The 19,832-nt window shown below is 37.2% G+C and overlaps 1 protein-coding gene across 3 annotated transcripts in view; it reads left to right on the forward strand.

Annotated features, from left to right (window-relative positions):
• Nucleotides 1-1,016: 1,016 nt before the first annotated feature.
• Nucleotides 1,017-19,832, forward strand: part of LOC117210363 (putative transcription factor capicua) — a 37,960-nt gene continuing 19,144 nt past the window's right edge. For all 3 annotated transcript variants that reach the window (XM_033453306.1, XM_033453307.1, XM_033453309.1), the window contains exon 1: nt 1,017-1,570. The gene's annotated coding sequence lies outside the window, so the exon portion shown is untranslated. The remainder of the gene's footprint in view (nt 1,571-19,832) is intronic.

Below are 19,832 nucleotides of genomic sequence, written 5' to 3' on the forward strand. Positions count from 1 at the left end.
ATGAAAAAGAGCGAGGCAAAAAGAAAGAGAGAGGGATCGCGTGTATGTAATTCGAGTGAAAAAGAAAGAGAAAATCGAGGACGAAACACGTATACTTGACGGGGAAGATGTCAATAATTCGGTGGTACTGTGATTCGCGTTTCTTCAAACTATGGTAAATAAGAATATATCATAGAGCATGCATCGATGACGACGTCATGACCGTGTCGTGGTTTTGTAGTCACCATCTCCTCTCGGTTGGTCGTTCGGTCTACTGTGACGGATTTCCGTGATGCGAGTGCACGCGTATTCACTCGAAAGAGCCAACGACGAAAATTACAGCAACGGCAAGGGCGGTAGAAGCCCGGCACGTAGCGACGCGGCGCGCCGATGCTTCCCGGGAATTCGAGTCGATCCTTACGTTGATCGTCGATACTCACGGCACATACCTAGGTGACACGGTGGAGTGGCAGTCTCGAGACCACGACGATGACGACGACGGCGACGCACGGCGACGGCGACGATGGCATTCATAGCCCTGGTGTATATACGTGTGTTGCTACGCGCGCGTGTGTAAAGTCGCTCCGCGAGAATATTTTTTTGTGTGCGTGCTATTCGTTTGCTCGCTCGCGCCCGCTTGTGAGCTTCCTTCTGGGAACATAGTTGCGTACGGAATATATATATATGTGTGTGTGTGTGTGTGTGAGTGCGCGCGCGCGCTCGCTCCACTGTATATACATACACGTGCGCGGACCTCTTGCATTGTGTGTCAGTGACTCTCCATGCTCTTGGTGGAAGTAAGTGAGGTAGTTCCATCGCTGTCACGAGCATCCACTACCTGCCCTAGGAGTCTTACTATACGATGCCTATATCGTCTCTCGTCTATTTATACGACGACCATACACGACTCGTAGTTGCCTCTTCTCCCTCACCTTTTCTCAATCACTCCTTTAATCCTCTCTCTCTCTCTCTAATAAACACATACACACACTCTCTTTCTCTCTCTTTAACTCTCTTCCCCTTTCTTCCGTTTCTCTCTTGCTCTCTATTTCTCTCTCTCTTCCTTTTTTCTGCTTTTTCTCATAGTTTCTCTGTCTCTTGCTTGCATTCACTCTGCTGCCCCACCAGGTTTCCTCTTTCGTATCGGCTCCCTTTCTCCCACCTCTCTCCCCACGTCTTTCTCTTCTTCTGCCTCTCCTCTCCCCTCGGTTCGTGACGACATCCGCGAACGAGCAAGCGACTCGGCTCGAGTCGCCTCGAGTCGAGCCGAGAGAGCCGCGCGCCGAAGTCCGCCGTACACCCTCGTACTTACGTACACGCGGAATGTGCCGCCAGGAATTCTCTCTCACAATGGATTTATTGTGTTAGTGAGTAATAGCGGCGTGTGCGCGATAGTGTATCGTGTGAGACGACCAGAAGACGCTGACCAGGACGACAACGACGAAGACGACGATTACGAATTACGATTCCGACTACTACGACTACTACGACGCCTACGACGACTTCAACGACGACGACCAAGAGGACGACGAACAGAAAGAACGTGCGCGTCCGGCTTAACTCACGAGTCAAGATGGAGCTAGTAGACGTGGTACGTGAATTTCGCGAATTCAGTGCGATTTTTACTAAGAATCGTGCGCCTAGTGTACACCATATAAAACCCGATCTCACCATCTCTCCTCGTGTTTCTTACGTATTATTCGTGCTTTGTTCTTCTCTTACCAGTTTGCCTGTTAGCTTTGTGTCTCTAGTTCGACACGCGACTTTTATATTTTCGTGTATCACAACAGATTTTGCGGATCTCTTATTTTCGCTGGGGCTCGATTCGTGTCCTAGGCTCTGTGCTTCCATAACCTTTCGCGATCCGTTACGCGTACAAGGTTCTCCATAAATTTGATCAGTCGCTTTGTATATATATAAATATACATATATACGTCACATACATATGTACATGCACACGACTTTCTGTTACTTTATTATGTTCACTCGCTTTTCCCTCAAAGTGTTTGTGCTATTGTTGAATGCATTTCCAGAAACCAGACAATAGTTACGAATAGTGTTCGAACGTAATATGTATATCGGATTTGCGCGGTATGATTGATCATGCTGCGGCGGAATTAGCTGAATGGAAAGTAATTTTCTCGATTTGGAATAATAATTAAGGAAAAGTGCACTAAATGAAACCAGCAGCAAAGGATTATCAATTCGCTGTAATTCTTAACGGTGTCTAGTAAGTGTCATACAATTTTATCCATTTCCAATTTATATCTACGAGACAAGATGTAACTGTTGGTATCGTCTGACATGCTATATATATGAATTTGTCAACGGTGAAATGTTATTCCAGTTCACCATAGAGATTCACTGTAGTACGTCGAATTTTGTACAGTGCATCTTTCCCGTGTAACCTCTATCCCACTTTACACATCATCAAAGTCTTTTGTCTGTCAATTTCTATATTAGTGTCTTCTTTAATGTTCGTCAAAAATAACGTTCATCGATACTCTATGGCCGAAATGAAGAACCATTGCCATAGAATGGTTCATACAATGGTATACATATTGGAAAAATGCACTGATGCTTTTTCTTCTTCTCACGACGAATCAAGAAGGTCAATTTCTATCTTTTTCACTAACACGTAATTTCTCTATTTAATTTATTCTTATGAACTTTTCTGTTTACAACGTTATCTGTAAATATTATTTATCGTTCGTTACTACAACGAACCGAAGATCGAGTTAACTGATATCTTTGGCAAATACCGCGTCGAGGCTGTTACAAAAGCACTTTTTCCACTTAACGTAAATAATTTTGACCGGTTAACTTAGCTAGCTTCGCGCTTTCGAGAAATATTAGTCCCGCGGTCGATTTCGTTTTTCAATGTTGTAATTACTCGTGTTTCGTTTAAGTGAAATAACATGTCAGAGGCGTTAGCTAGAGTTACGCTGTTCGGTTATGCATTTATATCTTGAATAGAGTTGTTGGAATTAGACGTTAATTGGCTGGCTTCGCGTATCGTAAGCGTTAAAAGGAAAGTGTATTACGATAGACTGGCCGCGTTCGTTAACGATACTGTCCCGATATTTGCTCGAGCTACTACATACGCTAGCGACAAACATACGTACGTTTCCGAGCACTAGGATTATCTCTTTCTATATACACTTTTTAATAGCCAATGAATTAAGATGATAGTATACTATCATTTTTAAGTATTATATCATTGTATCTAACCACTCTATTGCAAACACCTATAACAGACAAATTTGAAAAAAAACTGGCTTAAGTGTAATTTTTAAAATGATTCCCCGAAACCGTCGATGGCAAATATCCCGATGAAATGTCTCAACGACAATACGAGAAAAATGACAACTACCGGCAATCTTTGTCAAATATATCTTGGAATGTATCGCTGTACCAGTATCGAAAGGATTATTTAACGCTAACAGCTCGAGAATTTGGATTACCTAAAACTTGACTAATCATCATTTTAATTGCATATGAGTTATAGAATTATAAAGAAACGACGATTTTACACATAAGTATTAATACATAATTAATGTATTCTTTTTTATATATATGTTCTAGCGTATTTTGTGCAAATGAAAATTCATATAAATTTATATAATAATGTTTTAAGGAGTACACGTATAGCTACGAACATCAAAGTCGCTAAAAAAGGAAGATCATCTATCTAGAAAGTATAAAGAATTAGTAATATCGTTGAATCAGCCTAACAATGCAACTTTTATGATAAAACATTATTCTATTGTCATTTTACATTTATTTCACTCCTATGTTATTTATATCGTAACAAAAAAAAAAAAAAAAAATTCTTCACTCTTCGCTTAAAAAGTAAAAAGATACTAGAGAATGCTAGCATACGCAAATCTTTCGTCGATAATGTTTGTTTTATCGAATAACGAGGCGACGCTCAATTTTTAAAGAAATCCGTTAGAGATGATGTTACTCTATCGCTAGATCGTTGATGCTATTCTATCCGTTCTAATTCGAAGGATACTTGTATTTGTCGTTCGAAAGTTCAAAGTTGATTTGTATAATCGCTGATAAGATTACAACAATACACACGTGTACCGGGTTTATTCTTCCGTAACATTCTTCAGAAATTCAACGCGGTTTTTGCGAATGCTCGGAAACTCTTAGTCGTTTCGATTCTCCTCTTTTCTTTTCTTTCTTTCTTTTTTCTTTTTTTTTTTTTTCATACACTTACGTGCGGCTTTTCACGATATATGCATTATTTGTGAAAGTTCGTGACACAGTTATTTTTTACTTTGTAATAACAGATCGTAATCGCGTTGCGACATTTTTACGAATCAATTGACTTTTACGACAGTGAACGATTGATTTCGATTGGATTTTAATATGATTACACTGTTTTTCTTGTTTCTACATAAGTATTTACGCGTGTCGGGTTTATCATCTGTTTGAGTTCGATAGTCACGGATTGGAACGAGACTGTTAAACGTGCGTATTGCGTACTTTTGTTATATCTCTTTGCAAATGTTAAAATAGAAACAAGCGAAGCATAGTTTTGCTCTTCATGCGAGTACAACAGTTGCGAAACATTGCAATTAAGGAACTTATCTTACTTGGTTTTTTTTTTTTGAATATTTAAAGACTGACAGATTGTACAAATCAAATGAGGAAAGTAAAGCAGGAGGATCCTAGAAAATATAAATGTAATTAAAAAGGACCTATGTAAATAGAAATTTATGATACGGTTAAATGCAAATTTACAAACCTTTATTATTATAATCATAATACCGTTACTACGTTATTTTTAACGTAATAACGTTGACAAAAAATTGAATTATTTGTAACGTACTCCAATCGCGATTAGTAATAAAGAGGCATCTTTTGATTTTACTGGATTTTACGCGGAATAAGATATAAATGTGAAACAAAAGTAAATTTCGAATACTGGACACGAAAAAGGGAAACTCTTTTACTATTCGATAATCGTATTTGTTTACGCAGATAAAGAAGCATTTCGATAAATATTAACATTAACTTTACTAGGTCCGGTCAAATGACCAGTTCCAAAATTTCATATAAAATTGTACATTCGTTGTTATTTCTCTTGTTCATCTATTTGTAAATTCTTATATTAAAAAAATCGAGAAATTGATTAGGTCAGATAATATAAGAATTCGCACAAAGTTAGACGAACAAGAGAAATAACAATGAACGTACAATTTTAAATTAATTTTTGAAACCTAGTAAGATTAGTGTTAAAATCAATAAATTCGTACATTTCGCGCTTAGCTTGTTTCATCGCCAACCGTCGACATTCGATATTCGATTATCGTAAACAATAGCAACAGGCGCGAAAATGTTGGACGAAAGGATTCACGAGAAACTTGTACACTTCGTATTATTGCGAAAGAGAAAGATACGTAAAAAATATGCCTCGCGACGTATGTTGCGGGAAAAATCGGTATCTCCGTTGCGTAGGTCACGATAACACTGTGGCTAATGTGTTAATGATTTTTCAAGCCAACTGTCGATATACACATTTATATTTCTTACGTTATCTAAATTTTTTCTTGCCACGGCATCTATGTAAAACATCTGCTTCTCCAACGTCGTATTTTGATAGATCATTTACATGGTTGCGTCGTGTTGTATCGCGTCGAACTGCCGCATTCTTCTAGCTATAGTCGGAATGCAAAAGTTCGTGATTATTTTTGCAAATAATATCAGTCGAAAGGAGAGGACGTTCTACGTTCGTGGTATAGGAGGAGGAGAGTCCTTATCGGTCTCAGAGTTATCGTTCGATGATAAATGCACGAAATATCTGTTATTCCTTCCGGGTTGTAAATCCTAAATATCTGTAATCAATTATTCAATTAGTCTGAATAATCATGATACTTATATAATGGCAGAGATTAATAATTAATAAGATCAAAGATCGTTATAACTTGCGTTTCACCAGTGCGTTCTGTTAATACGACGCTCATCGTTCGTCGTTACACCAGCCGCTAAACAAAAATTCGTGAAATTAATCCGGGAACACGGAATTTCTTGATTTTTAATAAAGTACAAAATCCTCTCTCTTTCTCTCTCTTTCAACCTATTATTTCCTGTGATTCGTTAATTCTTCCCATTCAATTCCGAAAAATTATTATCGTTATTTTTCTTCTATAAACGAAACTTTATGTTCGAACAATTTTTTAGCCAAGATTTTGCTTTAATCTATGAAATTAATCCAAGTATCAGCAAATATATAGTACCGACATCGATATAAATACAGAATGACATCTCGCCAAATATGTATCTACGAAACAGGAATAATTTTTCAGACTTTTAATGTAGATAACTTATATCATATATAATATGTGTGTGTATGTGTATGTGTTTGTATATATCTTTAATATTTACATTACTGGAAAAAATCAACGTTAGATATTTGGTGTGACGAACAAAGCATTTCAGTAGAATTCGACTCTTCCCAAACTTCTTAGCCATAAATATAGCAGACATCGATTTCTTCTTAATAAAATTATCTATACGCTTGTTTCGAATTCATTTCTTTATTATTTTCAATCTCACAACGAATTTTTGCACATAAGATGTGCTTTCGATCACACCGTTTTTAGAGAGACGTTATTCGTTAATAACAGAAACAAAGGAAACACGTTACTCTAATTTAACTTTTTATTTAACGTGTCCGACGATCTTTTAATAATCTTTCCTGGAATATCTATCTCTTGAGAACAATCTTCGTGATCGTATTTCTAATCCCTTTTGTAGCGTACTAAGCGGCATACGTAGTAAGGTATCGTATGAAGATGATCAAGATGTCTTTAACATTTATTAAACTACCTCAGACAATGATAATATAGCGATCTTTGCTATTGGAGTTTAAGGAACTGTAGTTTATCAAACAAACTTTCAAATCTACAATTTATTTAGAAAGCTAAAGTTACTCGGAAAGGACGTATGGTAAAACAGAGGTAAACTATTTCAATTAGTTAGCAAACTTTATCATTCGCATTTCTATATCATATTCATTATTATTCCGCGTTCTATCCCCTAACCCTAACCTATCAACCTAACCTCAACCTATCAACCTAACCCCAATCTGTTCCAGCATCAACAATCTAAACTACAATCAGATTCATCGATGTAAGAGTGTATACACATTTTCTTTTAAACGAATAGAATAATTTCTTTGGACGAAACTGCCGTTTCCGAGGTTACTCATTGATATATTCAAATATCGCGGTAGTATACATGCAGCACGATACAGTAACAATGAACGCGATGGCATACAAAAAGCTTTTAACATATTGTATTAATAGCGTGGTTATCGCGTATAATACGCTACATACACTTCTAAACTTGCCCACTTGCTACGCGCGTACGTATTTGTTTTCCCCCGCTCTCTATTCACACCTATATGTTAGTTAATTCGATGCAGCAGCATGCATGCGCGTGCGCGCGCTCGCTATTGCTAGGATTTCTTAGCCGGTTGCCCCGTTGATGAAACCTCGCGATACCTTATCATTGCGTTTCTTGCGCCGGAGCGTCGTGTTAATGACTTTTCTTCTCGCGCAGCGTCGTTTTATATTTTCAAGCAATATCGATAAGGCTAACCTCGACTTGTGTCGAATTCCTTTTATCGCGGCTCGTCGTGTCGCCTCGCGTTGTTTCCTTTTGGCTACGGCTGCTCGATGCTGACCCTGTTGCCTTTGTAGTTTAACTTTGCGACCTCTAGCGACTTCCTAATAAATATTGAACTGCACTCGAGAAAGAACCTGCCCTCTAACAATAAGCTTTAAACAATCGTGGTCGGCTCGCACGCGCTTTTATTTCACTACGTACTATGCACGCGTCCTCTTCGTTGCATGCATCGCATTCGACACGTAACAGAACCGCCGCCACCGCCGCCGCCGCCGCCGACGACGACCACGACACATCGCGACATAGCATTTCTACTTCTGTTTGTCTTTGGCACATTGTTCGCGATAGACGGTTAGATTATATTTCAATAGTCGGAAAGAACAAGCTGCATCTTTGTTCTTCCTATCAAGTGTAGTATACTATGTTTCAGTGTTTTGAATTGATTCGATAGGCGAAATTGCTTGGAGTAATTGGAGCAGTTTAACCCTTTGCGGCGCTAATTGGATTTGCATGGATTTTAATTCGCTTGTGCTCAAATGGCACCTACCTTGCAATTTAGTTGCGTCGATATATATATAATATATATATGTATTTATATAACACATATATATATATGTATTTGTGGCGACTAATCGTTTACCGTATAAGAATTTCTGCGGCTAAGTGGTTAGAAGAGATACCTCTTGGTATTTAACGTGAAAGTAGGGCATATTTTTCCTAAAGTAGTAAACAATGCTTATATTTGTCCGCTACTTGTCATTTTTTTCACTTTATATATGTAATAAACGATACAACTGCTTCTTAAAATATTCGCCGTTATAATTTAAAATAGATTGCGAATATTTTACCCTAAAATGTTTTCACATGTAATATCGATTTTCCAGGCAGTTTATTTAGCTTTGAAACTTAATTTATCGCACAAATCATGACACCCTAAGAACAACCTAATTTTACATATATCTTACAAGAAAAAATATAGAGCAGTTAATGCAAGCAGCTAACAGCTCCAGTTTCTTCACCGATTGGAAAAAATACTTCTATCGATATAGAAATGTAACGGAAAGTACAACTCGGACATATAATTTCAAAGTTGAATCGGACCATGTTTTTCATGTTGCCTTCGTCGAGTCCGAAATATTTGATGTTATTGAATTGCAACGAGAGCACTAGCGCAAGGAAAGAAAAAGTTTCGGACCGAAATATGGCTAACTAGAGCGTTCTTTAATCGATTCGAGTATACAACGGAACTAAGCAGCGTGTTAGCGGACAAGCGGAACAAAAGCGATTGCAACAATAATATTCGAGATTATTTGAATTTCAATGACACGTATCTTTCCGATCGACGGTTTCGACTTACGCCACTGGTCTGTCCGGGTATACAAAGCATCGCTGGTTGTGTTCACACACGATGCAATTTAATGTTCCATACATAGCATTCCATGTGTACTGGCTCTCGCAGAAAATGTGACGTCATATCAGAGTGGTTCGTGCCGACTTTACATGCTGTATGTGTTAGTCAATCTCTTTATGGAAGGAAGAGGATGCTTTCTCGCGTGTAACTCTATTGTGGTGCGCTGGTGAACCCCCCAGTCGCCGTTCTGGCTCCACTGTACCATACAGTCTCTACCTTTTCTTTCTCACAAAGAAAAACAGTCGATTCCTTCTTGGCTTGTTGTCGCTGGCTTTAAAAAGTTTCCCGTTTTCTAAAAAGGAACAAACCTACAGATAGATAGGAAGATACATATTCGTGAACTCCTATGTGAGATGTTCGTTAATATTAGTACGCTATATACCTGTCTTGCTTTATACATGTGTTAGAACGAACACGCGAAAGTTACAAACGCACGAAATCGTGTTTTACGCGATATCAGAATCGCGTTAGTATTTTCTCCACTTCGAATTACATTTGAACGAAGCGTCCTGTCAAAACAATGTAATAGGTAAACAGCGTATCACGTAATTGAGTATAAACATGGGAATATCGAAAGAATTCACAGAATATTCGAAAAAAATCATAGAAAACCTGAATGACGTATGGCACACGAATCTGTGAATTAAAATTGAAGAGTAACTTCCCCGTTCGTATTACTTCCTTTCCAAATCGTATTTGAGCGATCCGCGTCTAATACGTTTTTGGTGTTCCACGGGGAAGCGTACTGCACTCAAGTTTAAAGTTTAAACGGCACGGCAATATCGCAACGATTGAACGAAAAATACAGAATCTGTGCTGGCTCATCGGCGAAAAATCACAACTTAATACTACGAACGAATTATTATTACGCAAAAAGATTTTGATAATAATGGCACGTGGTTGCATCCTATGTGGCTAAATTTAAAGATTATTGGAATACGGCAGAAGAAAACACTACGACAAATCCTAAACATGGATTGATATATACCAATAAGGCACAAATCGACAAAGAAATTGGAATATCACCAGGTTGAGGAAAAACAGCACGCGTTAGAAAACTCTGTCACAAAAGGCTTGATGCCTAAAGTACAAACTGTCCAACAACGATCCTGATATATCTTCCTAATGAGAAATACACACTACGTAAACATCGCTTCTTACATGTAGCAACTAGGTTGAGTTGAAACAACAAATTAATATTTAAATTTGCATCGCTTTGTCACACGCCATTGGGCGTTGTACATGTTTAGCGCCACATACCGTGTGTCAAAGTTGGTCCCTAATATCTTCACTCGATAGATTGCACAGCAAGAAAGGGGAGGAAAAAAAAAGTAATTATCCATTAACCCTTTGAACTGCTTTGTCGAGTGACTCAGCATTGATTTTATTCACAGGTACTCTCTTATGTCGAGTCACACTCGACATTTTGAAATTGCCAGTTTAAATATGTATTATACTTCACAAGATTTCTTTTTTATTTACACGAGCAATATCACATATTTGGTATAATTAGTAAGAAGCATTGCTTAAATTAGCTCCTGTCACCTAGCTGCCTTCTAAAGCATATTTCAAATAAGACGCTTGAAATAGTAGGAAACGATTGAAAGGAAAATTGGAAAAGAATCTGAAGTTGAAATCTCGTTTGCTGCGTTTACTTCAGCTTCTTTCACACATGTATATTTCGCTTTGTACAAATCGTCTAGATAAAACACGATGTCAAATCTTATTACGTACCGTGTCCATCGCTATTACACAGTTTGCATCTCGTTCAGCTAAATTTTGCTAAACTAAGTCTGTCTTAATTTCTACGATATTACCATAAGTACTGTTACTCGTACGAGTAACTTCACATACCTCGTACATACCTTTGCATTTGCACATTTGTTGCATCGGTTCGAATCAATCTACGATAAACTATCCGATTTACTCGATAGGTAAATTTTAATGGAACTTTTCCTTGGTTCCCGGTAACCGATAACCGGTAACTGGTAAACTGGTAATCCGTGGGTGCGAGTCCCGATGATGAGGCGCTATCACCATTGGGCGAGATGGAAACGTCGATGGTATTAAAATTCATTCCTCGCGTGCTCGACGCAATATACTATGGTGGCAATAGCACGGCCAACGAAATGGTAAATGCCTGCATATACATATATAGATATATTTAGACACACGAATAGCGCGAGACATTCGTAATTAGATTAATGCAGGTGACTGAACACTCGGGCACGAAGTAATCGTTATCGGCTTAGCGTATTTTTACTCACCTAAGCCGTGGATATTGATTTTAGTTAAATGAGTACCACTTGAATTTTTGAAGTACTAACTACGGGAGGGGAGACGCAACTACAAATCGATTTATAGTTCAGATATCTTTATCGTTGTGTGTTAATGAAAAGAAGATACATAGCGAGTGTCCACTAACCAATGAGTAAAACACAATCGATTTCATTCGGCTGAAAATCGCATTATGCTTCGTCGTCACTGTGACCCACTTTTATCTCTGCCGCGGCCTTGCAATTTTTTAACAATAATTTTCAATAGGAATTTGCAGGTTGAATTAAAGACGGACGTATTTGTCTTGCGTATATGAATCTGTTCCGGGGTATTTCGATCGAACAGATGAAATCGAAGAGAATCTTACTCGCAATGAAGAATTGCCTGTAGCAGTTTTTGCTCGGAACGGTTTCCTCTATTTATCCTTATCGCTTTTTACCAATCTGCGATATCTATACGCGTATAAAGATGTTGTCGTAATTACGTTTGATCTGCGCGACCCGCGATTACAAGTACAATCTGCCTTCCTTTATTACAATTATTTCCATCCGAATTTCCAAAACGAAGTGAGAAATTGCAATCGATTTGATTTATATTATTACGAGCAAATGAAACGTCGGATATAGACATTGCGATTGATCGTATACAACAGTATCTGAATAGAACCGTGCCCCACTACTGCTCCGTGTCGGAACGGATAATATAAACCAATCTTTACGTTCCAATCATAGAATTTACGATCGAATTATGTAAGCGTCTATAATATCTTGGTAGAGGGGAGAGAGATAGAGAAAGAAAGAAGGAGAGAGAGAGAGAGAGAGAAGGAAACTCTATCTCCCTGATACTTACAATTAGATTCCGTGTTCTTGTACTGGGTCGAGGCAGGATCTGGTATGACATAATGTGATGTGGAATAGTTTATGTTTACACGTGTATAATACATGGGCTTCTTACCTGACAAAGACACAAATTTGTTTTCGTGAGTGGGCACACGTACACCGATGAAACATTAAGGGGTAATGTCGTGCTGTTACGAGTGCGGAAATTTATCGATACCTTGTTAAAAAGCTTTTACATGTCACTTAATGCACGTTTTACGTCTCTTCCTTTATTTATTTATTTATTTATTTATTTATTTATTTTTCTTCTCGCTGCGATATTTTTCTGCACGGTATTAACATGAGATTTTATAAAATGCACATACAAAGGCACGTGGATGACGCATCCGATGTGCTAGTTCGATATTTTTTTCCTATTATTTGCTCCTCATCGCGTAATTTTCAATGCCCTTGTATATAGATAGTCCAGTCAAACTAGTCTTTTACGCAACATTAAATGGTATGTGAAATTTTCTTGCGTGAACTCACAGAAATCATGTTCAGGAACAAAAATCCTATTACGTTTGCCACTCGAGATTTCTTGCACGGACTTGGTAAACGATCTTCAAAGCTGTTGAGAACAGGTTTTCTGTATATAAAAACGAACCTAATAGTCGGATCGCAGAAGGTTTCGAATAAAAATTGTACATGTTCAGAATATCTATCAAATGAGACGTCACACGTTAACATTGGTTAATCCGTTGTGCCGTAAATAAATAAACACCGTCCAAAATCGCGCTGCTTCTAATTGTCCAATTATTCGTGCAAAAGTCTAGCTTTCGTCATTTTCGAAAAGTTTGCAAGTTTTCATCCCCAAACGTATACTAGTGTAAGCTATTTAACAATTAAAATACTTTTCGCAATTGGCGCGGGCTTTCTCTATTCTCCAAGAGTCAGTCTTTCACGTACAACTGGAAGCTAATCAATTTTTCAATTGTAAGCTATTAAAAAATGGCACCAAAAACTGCACATCGTTTTACTTTTCATAAGTCTATTAATCCTGACACGTTTACAATATAAAGAATATAACGTTTCTGGTTAATATGTATGCTGAAAATGTAAAAATTGTTAGAATTCAATAATATAGATAAAAATTAATACATAATTATAACGACAATTATTAAAAGTTTTTAATTATTTAATAACAAACTAACAATTCCATTTTTCTTAATGTTCGTTATAAAAATATATAGAGGCAATGCTAATGATTATGGTTAATAGTAAATCAACGACAAAAGTAACAAATTAAATGTAAACGGATAAAAATATTGATTTGGAAATCAATTTTGAAATTACGTTCGTGAATTTTTTAATATTCCAACGCTCCATATCCCAAACTTAAAAGAACCTCTCATTTCGACCATTAGTTGCTGAGATGATCAACGTCGATTCATTTTCACTGAGCGGGTTCAATTCCTTGCGCTGTTCGCGTCTGTCTCCAGTTGAGCCGCCACGCTCAGCGGGTCATATTTTTGATCGAAATTTTTAATAGTTATTCCCAATGATTCTTATACTTTCAACGTACATATTAACCATAAATGTTATATTCTTTATATTAGGAAAATACGTTATCAGTGTTAATACAAGTATCGCGGAGTAATCGGCTAACGAATTCAGTAAAATTTTCCGTACATCATTTGTATGAATTTTTCTGTTTCCTGCGAATTCTTATGATGCTGGTACCTACTTGAAAAAAGAAGTAGAAATTACACCGAAAGTACAAGTGTAGATGTTGTTTGATCGGAAGGTTATTTTATCGAGAATACGTGAAAATTGAAAAAAATGATATTTCTTACCGAACAATTTCACACTGGCAACTATCTCTTACGACAATTTAATAACTACATAATAATATTAGCGAGTCGGCAAGCTACACGATATAACTACGATATAGATTTCTATCGCACAGATAGCTTCTACAATTTCACGCTATTATAGTATCTCCTAATCGTAGTTACTCATAATCGTTACTAGATTGTTACTACGTCGCAACGTCAGAATCCTCGAATGCAATCGACTCGGTTGCAGAAGTGGTGTTTGCATTTTCCAAGTAGCTGTACATTCCACCGATACTATTATCTTTAAAGCAGAACGGAAGTCGCGGCATACTCGTGTGTAGGCTCAGGCTGGCCGAAAGTACGTTCGTTGTCGTCTCTTTCGCTGTACCAAATGTGGCGTATTCCTCTGTAAATATAGAGGATGATACGTTACGTCTCGCTATTTATCATATGTGGAGAAACAAGCGCGGAGTAAACGAAATATTTAAGTTGATCGATATTTAACAGTTACTTTACTTAAGACGATTAATCACCACGATTTATTCCGATACGATCTACCGTACGATCGATGTATCGTTATTTTTGATGTCACGAGATTCTGCTATCTTCTTCCTTTTACCTTGATAGAACGGTTTTGCGTCTTTATCAGAAGGGAAAGAGGAAATTTTTTGCGCTTCTAACTTATCGTACATTGCGCATAATACATGTATCGTATCACCTATAATGGTTACGATGTTGGCGGGTGTAACACAGGAAACGACGTGATTCGAATGGATTACTTCCCGTTAAATCTTCATTTTGCAAACAATAATCAAGTAAAAATATTATTGTCTGCCGCTGTTCATTAGCCGTGATTAACCTTCGGTCTTTTAGATTATTCTGCCGCCACTATGCTGCTGATGATCACGCATCGTATTAACTTGTTAACCGGTTTGTTCTTTCACAAAAAGCTTGTACAATTACAGCAGTCAAGCTGATTAATAAAAACGAATCGATTTCAAAGTTTAATCGAACGAATATGAAGAGGACATTACGTCTGATTGAAATAAATTCGTATTTATATATTGTACAGAAGTAAATAAATGAATTTAGATATACAGGCTGATAAGAAAGAAAAAGGGATTCTAGGTAAATTCTAGGTAGATAATACTCGCCAAACGATGGAAAAAGTCCGAGCAAGCACGAGGTTGAAAAATTAATATTCTCAAAGTTAGAAACAATTTCTCGTTTCGGTTAAGGCGACTGACTTGTTTTCTATAACGTACTCTTCAACGATCAACAAACATAGACGAAATACGTCGTGTATATATATACGATATACGTGAACAGTTGAAACACGCGTAGGATTTTTTGAAAGAATACATCATTTTCTAATAGAAGAGTGTGATGAAGCGGTCGTGGAAATGGAAGGATGGAATGTTTGAGAAGTTGCTGTAACCAGGAAAAGAAGAACCGATAAGGTAATGCGTTATTTCCATATGGCATGCTTGTTCCCGAAGCGAGAAAGTCAATCGTTTTAACCGCTTAATGATATAAACGAATAATCGTTTATAACATTGGAAATATTAATTTTTCGACCACATGTTTATTCGGATTTTTTTTTCATCATTTGACGACTACTATCTGTTCTAGAGGTTATAAACCCTTTTTTCTTATCAGTCTATAGATACAATTTTATAAAACAATGTACATAATGTATAGGTACATTCGACATATGTGAAGTCACATCCTTTAGTCTTTCACGTTAGACATTAATATAATGCAATCGATGACGTACTTACATTACATATCACTTACGTTATAATCATATGACAAATCACTGGACGTACAATAGTAGCTCACTTTTATGTCATACGTGATCAAGGTTTCGTAAAACTTTTATGATGCTCGAACGTAAGCTTCTCGATAAAGGCTTAAATTTAGTAATTGATGTCATCTGTACGATGTCGTTCAGTGACAGTACGATGCCGATTTCGATCAATACACACATAAATAGTTGTTCTCCTAACGACATTAAAATTACGTTATAATATCAACGACGATGAAAGTTCTCTTTAAGGTAAAACTTAGTTTATTGCAACCGAATTTTAGATTCTAGAGAAGGAGCTATGAATATTAAGATAATTTACAGGAAGAGTGAGAGTGAGAGAGAGAGAGAGAGAGAGCGATGAACGACAATTTTAAAAGCAAACTTCGATTCGAACTAAAATATTTAAAGAGTATTTAATCTATTTATCGACTAATATGGTGCACTATCTTGTCTAAAACATTGCGTGTAATAATAATAATCGTGTATAAAGGAGAAAATAAAAAAATAAAGCTTTAGTTTATTATTTACTCCTCTTTCTTACTATTCACTATTAAGAGATACGCCGTTTCTTTAAACGAAGAAAAATTAATTTTGCTATTACTGTCATTATTAAACTAATTACACTATATACCCTAGTTGATCAATTACTATCGTGTAGCTATAGCAAGTTACATTATCCCAAATCGCATGATATAACAAATTATTACTTAATTGCAATCTGTCAGAATATCTAACGAAAAGAAGATATTTAAAGTAACGCGCGATATATAATCTGACAAAATTTCGTTGTAATTCTATGATGCTTCGTTCTATTGACTCGTACGTTGAGAATCATCTTATCGATCGCACTTTTATCGCATACTTGCAAGGTCAGTTGTCGGACCAACTTAAAAAGTTCTACTCGCGCATTATCTGGAGCATATGTGCAGTCTATGTTACTACTTGCAATTAGTAAGACAATCGTAACGAAACCACTGCGTGGATGTACGAGAGCGACGATGTTAGCTGGAAAAGCAGGTGTTTCAAAAGACTGAGAGGCAGGGATGCGCGTAACAATAGCGTAGAAAACGAATAGACGGACAATTGTCAGGGAAGATCGCCTTTCTACCTGTCACGGCGTTGGTAGTACCGCCGCATATCTGATTTATGCCTGAACTAACCGAGGTCGAAGCACCACAACCCCCCTGGTCTTACGTCTCATTGTGGCGAGGTGCCTCGTAGATTGGTCGAGAGGCTACGTATACAATATTCGCGCGACGATTTGTCTCCTTTCATTCAGGCCATTCACCATAGAGGCAAGTAAAGAAACGATACGGGGAAAAAAGAAGAGAAAAAGAAGAAGGAGAAGGAGGAAGGGGCACAGGTATCGGTTACAAGTTGTTAAGGCCCGTTAAAAGGAAAACTCCTCGAGGTCCTTGCGAGTGAACGGCAGATCGGCGGGTGGTATACTTCTGACGGCGATGGTCGAGGTATCATCCACTGTTTTCTTTTTCATGCGTAATTCGTTTGGCCGATTCTCTCTTCCTCTCCCTCTCTCTCCCCCGCAGACTTCGTTTTAAAGTCAGGAAACTAATACCGAGGCCATAATACGCCCGGGGTAGTCCCCTTTAGTATACTTTGCTTGAACTTGAATGGCACCTGAACACCAATAGGTATACCGTTTCGGGAATAGATATCGGGGAAAAAAGGTATTGGTTGCAGGTTTGACATTTTTCGTGAATGATACTCTTTAAGGCTGGGACGTTGTTCCTTGTAGTCGTATTATGGAGTAACGTAAATGAAGAATTAGTTAAATTTACTTTCGTTTCTTGCGGTTTTTCTCTAATTTAATCATCGTTCCAAACTAATTATACTTACAAACTAATACTATACTATACAAACTAATTAGATAAACATCGTTTGATTGTGTATGGTATGTATCGCTTGTTTCTTAGAGTTTGAATTTTTATTTTCTTACTTACTGGGTACGCTATCTAAAATCTCGCGAATCTCAGAAGTCGCGGCATTTGAAAACAAGATTACGATAACACTATACTGTGTAATTGTTCGTTTTTGTAAATTTTCTGGCGTAAAATAGGTCATCGTTTATTCAGCGTCGAAGATAAAATAGTAAGGTTAGCATATTCAAAGAATAATAATAATTGCGTCGCGTTTCGAATGTACCAGCATTTATATCAATGCGCGTGACAGTTTGTAACGATTCACTATATACTCGAGTTCCAATCCCCCTTTCCTTCGCGTAAAAGTACTCTCATAATCTCATTAAATAACCTTATCTATAAAATACAATAAGTATATCTAATCTCCAGTGCCTATTACGCCTATAAATATTATAACAACCAGCGTTGTCTAAATGTAAAAACTTATATTTCTTCCGTTTGCAGCGTGTGCAATTGTTGGAAGTATATCGAGCAACAGGCTCGACGTATGGAACACCGAGTAGAAAGCTGCTCGTGGACGAGCGACCGTGTAGTAGAAATTGATTAATTCTCGCTGGATGGTATAATATTATGATCGCGATAAGTTCAAATGGAAACGATTTTTTTCTTTTTTTTTCTAACAATAAGCTACGAGTATTGCACAGTGGGAAAGCGCACCGCTAATAAAGACGTTACGCAAAGTACTTTTTGCATAATACACAAGCGTATCGCGTAGGTATTCCTATACAACTTGCATTCGGATTTCCACGTGTGTAGCAGAGTACACGCGGCATGTTGTAATCTAGTCTGTTCGTGCACACTCTAGTTTTCGAATTTCCACAGTCTTACGGAACATCTACCTGACATTTCAGAAATGTGTATACTGATTTCATGCATTGTATCACGGGATTTCACGTCGCACGCCAATTCTTTTGACCTACCCCATTTTCTCTCTCTCTCTCTCTCTCACTCTCCTTTTTTATTGTGAAATTTGTTACAACTCAAAGGGATATCAATCGGTACGCTTACTTACAATTAATGCAACGAATTGCTTGTAAAGTGCTGTACTGTTATTAACCGTACTAAAATTACGTTTGCATTGCGAACATTTTTCCAAGCAAGTTCAATACATTTTTACAGACTTCTTTCTTTAGCTACTTTTCATCGATGAGAACGATACAATTACAAATAATTTTTACGTCATAAAATGTTTCAATAATGCTAGTAGAAAGAGTTAGAGTATCATAATATCACAGTTTTCGTTGTTAATTTAATCGCCTTCAGAAATATAATTCTCCGAGTACGTGGTGTTTTGGTTCGTACATCGAGTCCACCCTACTCTAATTCAATTAGAACGGTATTTTCGGTAGGCTTTTTCGATCGCTATTGGGGTGACTTCATCCCTCGGTTGTCTTTGCTAAAGAAGTCTCCTGTTTTGAGAATATCGAATGACTAGTAACGCGACACGCTGCTGATGTCGACGTAAACAAGTATACCAAGCAGATACCTGAAAGTTCTTTAGACTTTACTTTCTACGTGTCGCTATTTGTTTTTCTTTTTCTTCCTCTTCCTTTTGTATTGCTTTCATTTGATCGAAAGAAGTGGACAATTATATACAAGTATTAAACACATTCGTCAATGTTCACATTATCCGTCGTTGCTCATTCATGATGATTATGTAAATTTTTTGTATTTATGAATTATTTATTAATTTATTTAACTTGGTCAGAACGTCGACGACGCATCAAGATACGCAACTAGTTGAATTATTTCCCTTTGTTTGTACATACCGCGTGTGTGCGTATACTATTTTACAGTAGTAGTATGACTATATAACAATTAGAAACCTACTTTTATCATATTACTCACACTCGATGACTCATTTTTGCCTTGATGGTAGCAAGTTAATCTCGACGATACACTCGTATATCAGTGCCACACATTCACCGATTTACGTGTAACGCTATTATACAAATCGTTACTAACCGTAAGTGTTCTGTTTGCATAACCTGAACGTCTTTTTCAAGCTTTCGTTATTTCGGATATTATACTACGTGCACTAATACTCGAGATGTTTATTTGTCTCGAAGATAATTTCAGATAATAACGTAATATTCCTTTCTAAGAGATTCTCGT

The sequence above is a fragment of the Bombus bifarius genome, unplaced genomic scaffold (assembly GCF_011952205.1).
Source record: "Bombus bifarius isolate JDL3187 unplaced genomic scaffold, Bbif_JDL3187 scf7180000008203, whole genome shotgun sequence".
NCBI classification, from domain to species: domain Eukaryota; kingdom Metazoa; phylum Arthropoda; class Insecta; order Hymenoptera; family Apidae; genus Bombus; species Bombus bifarius.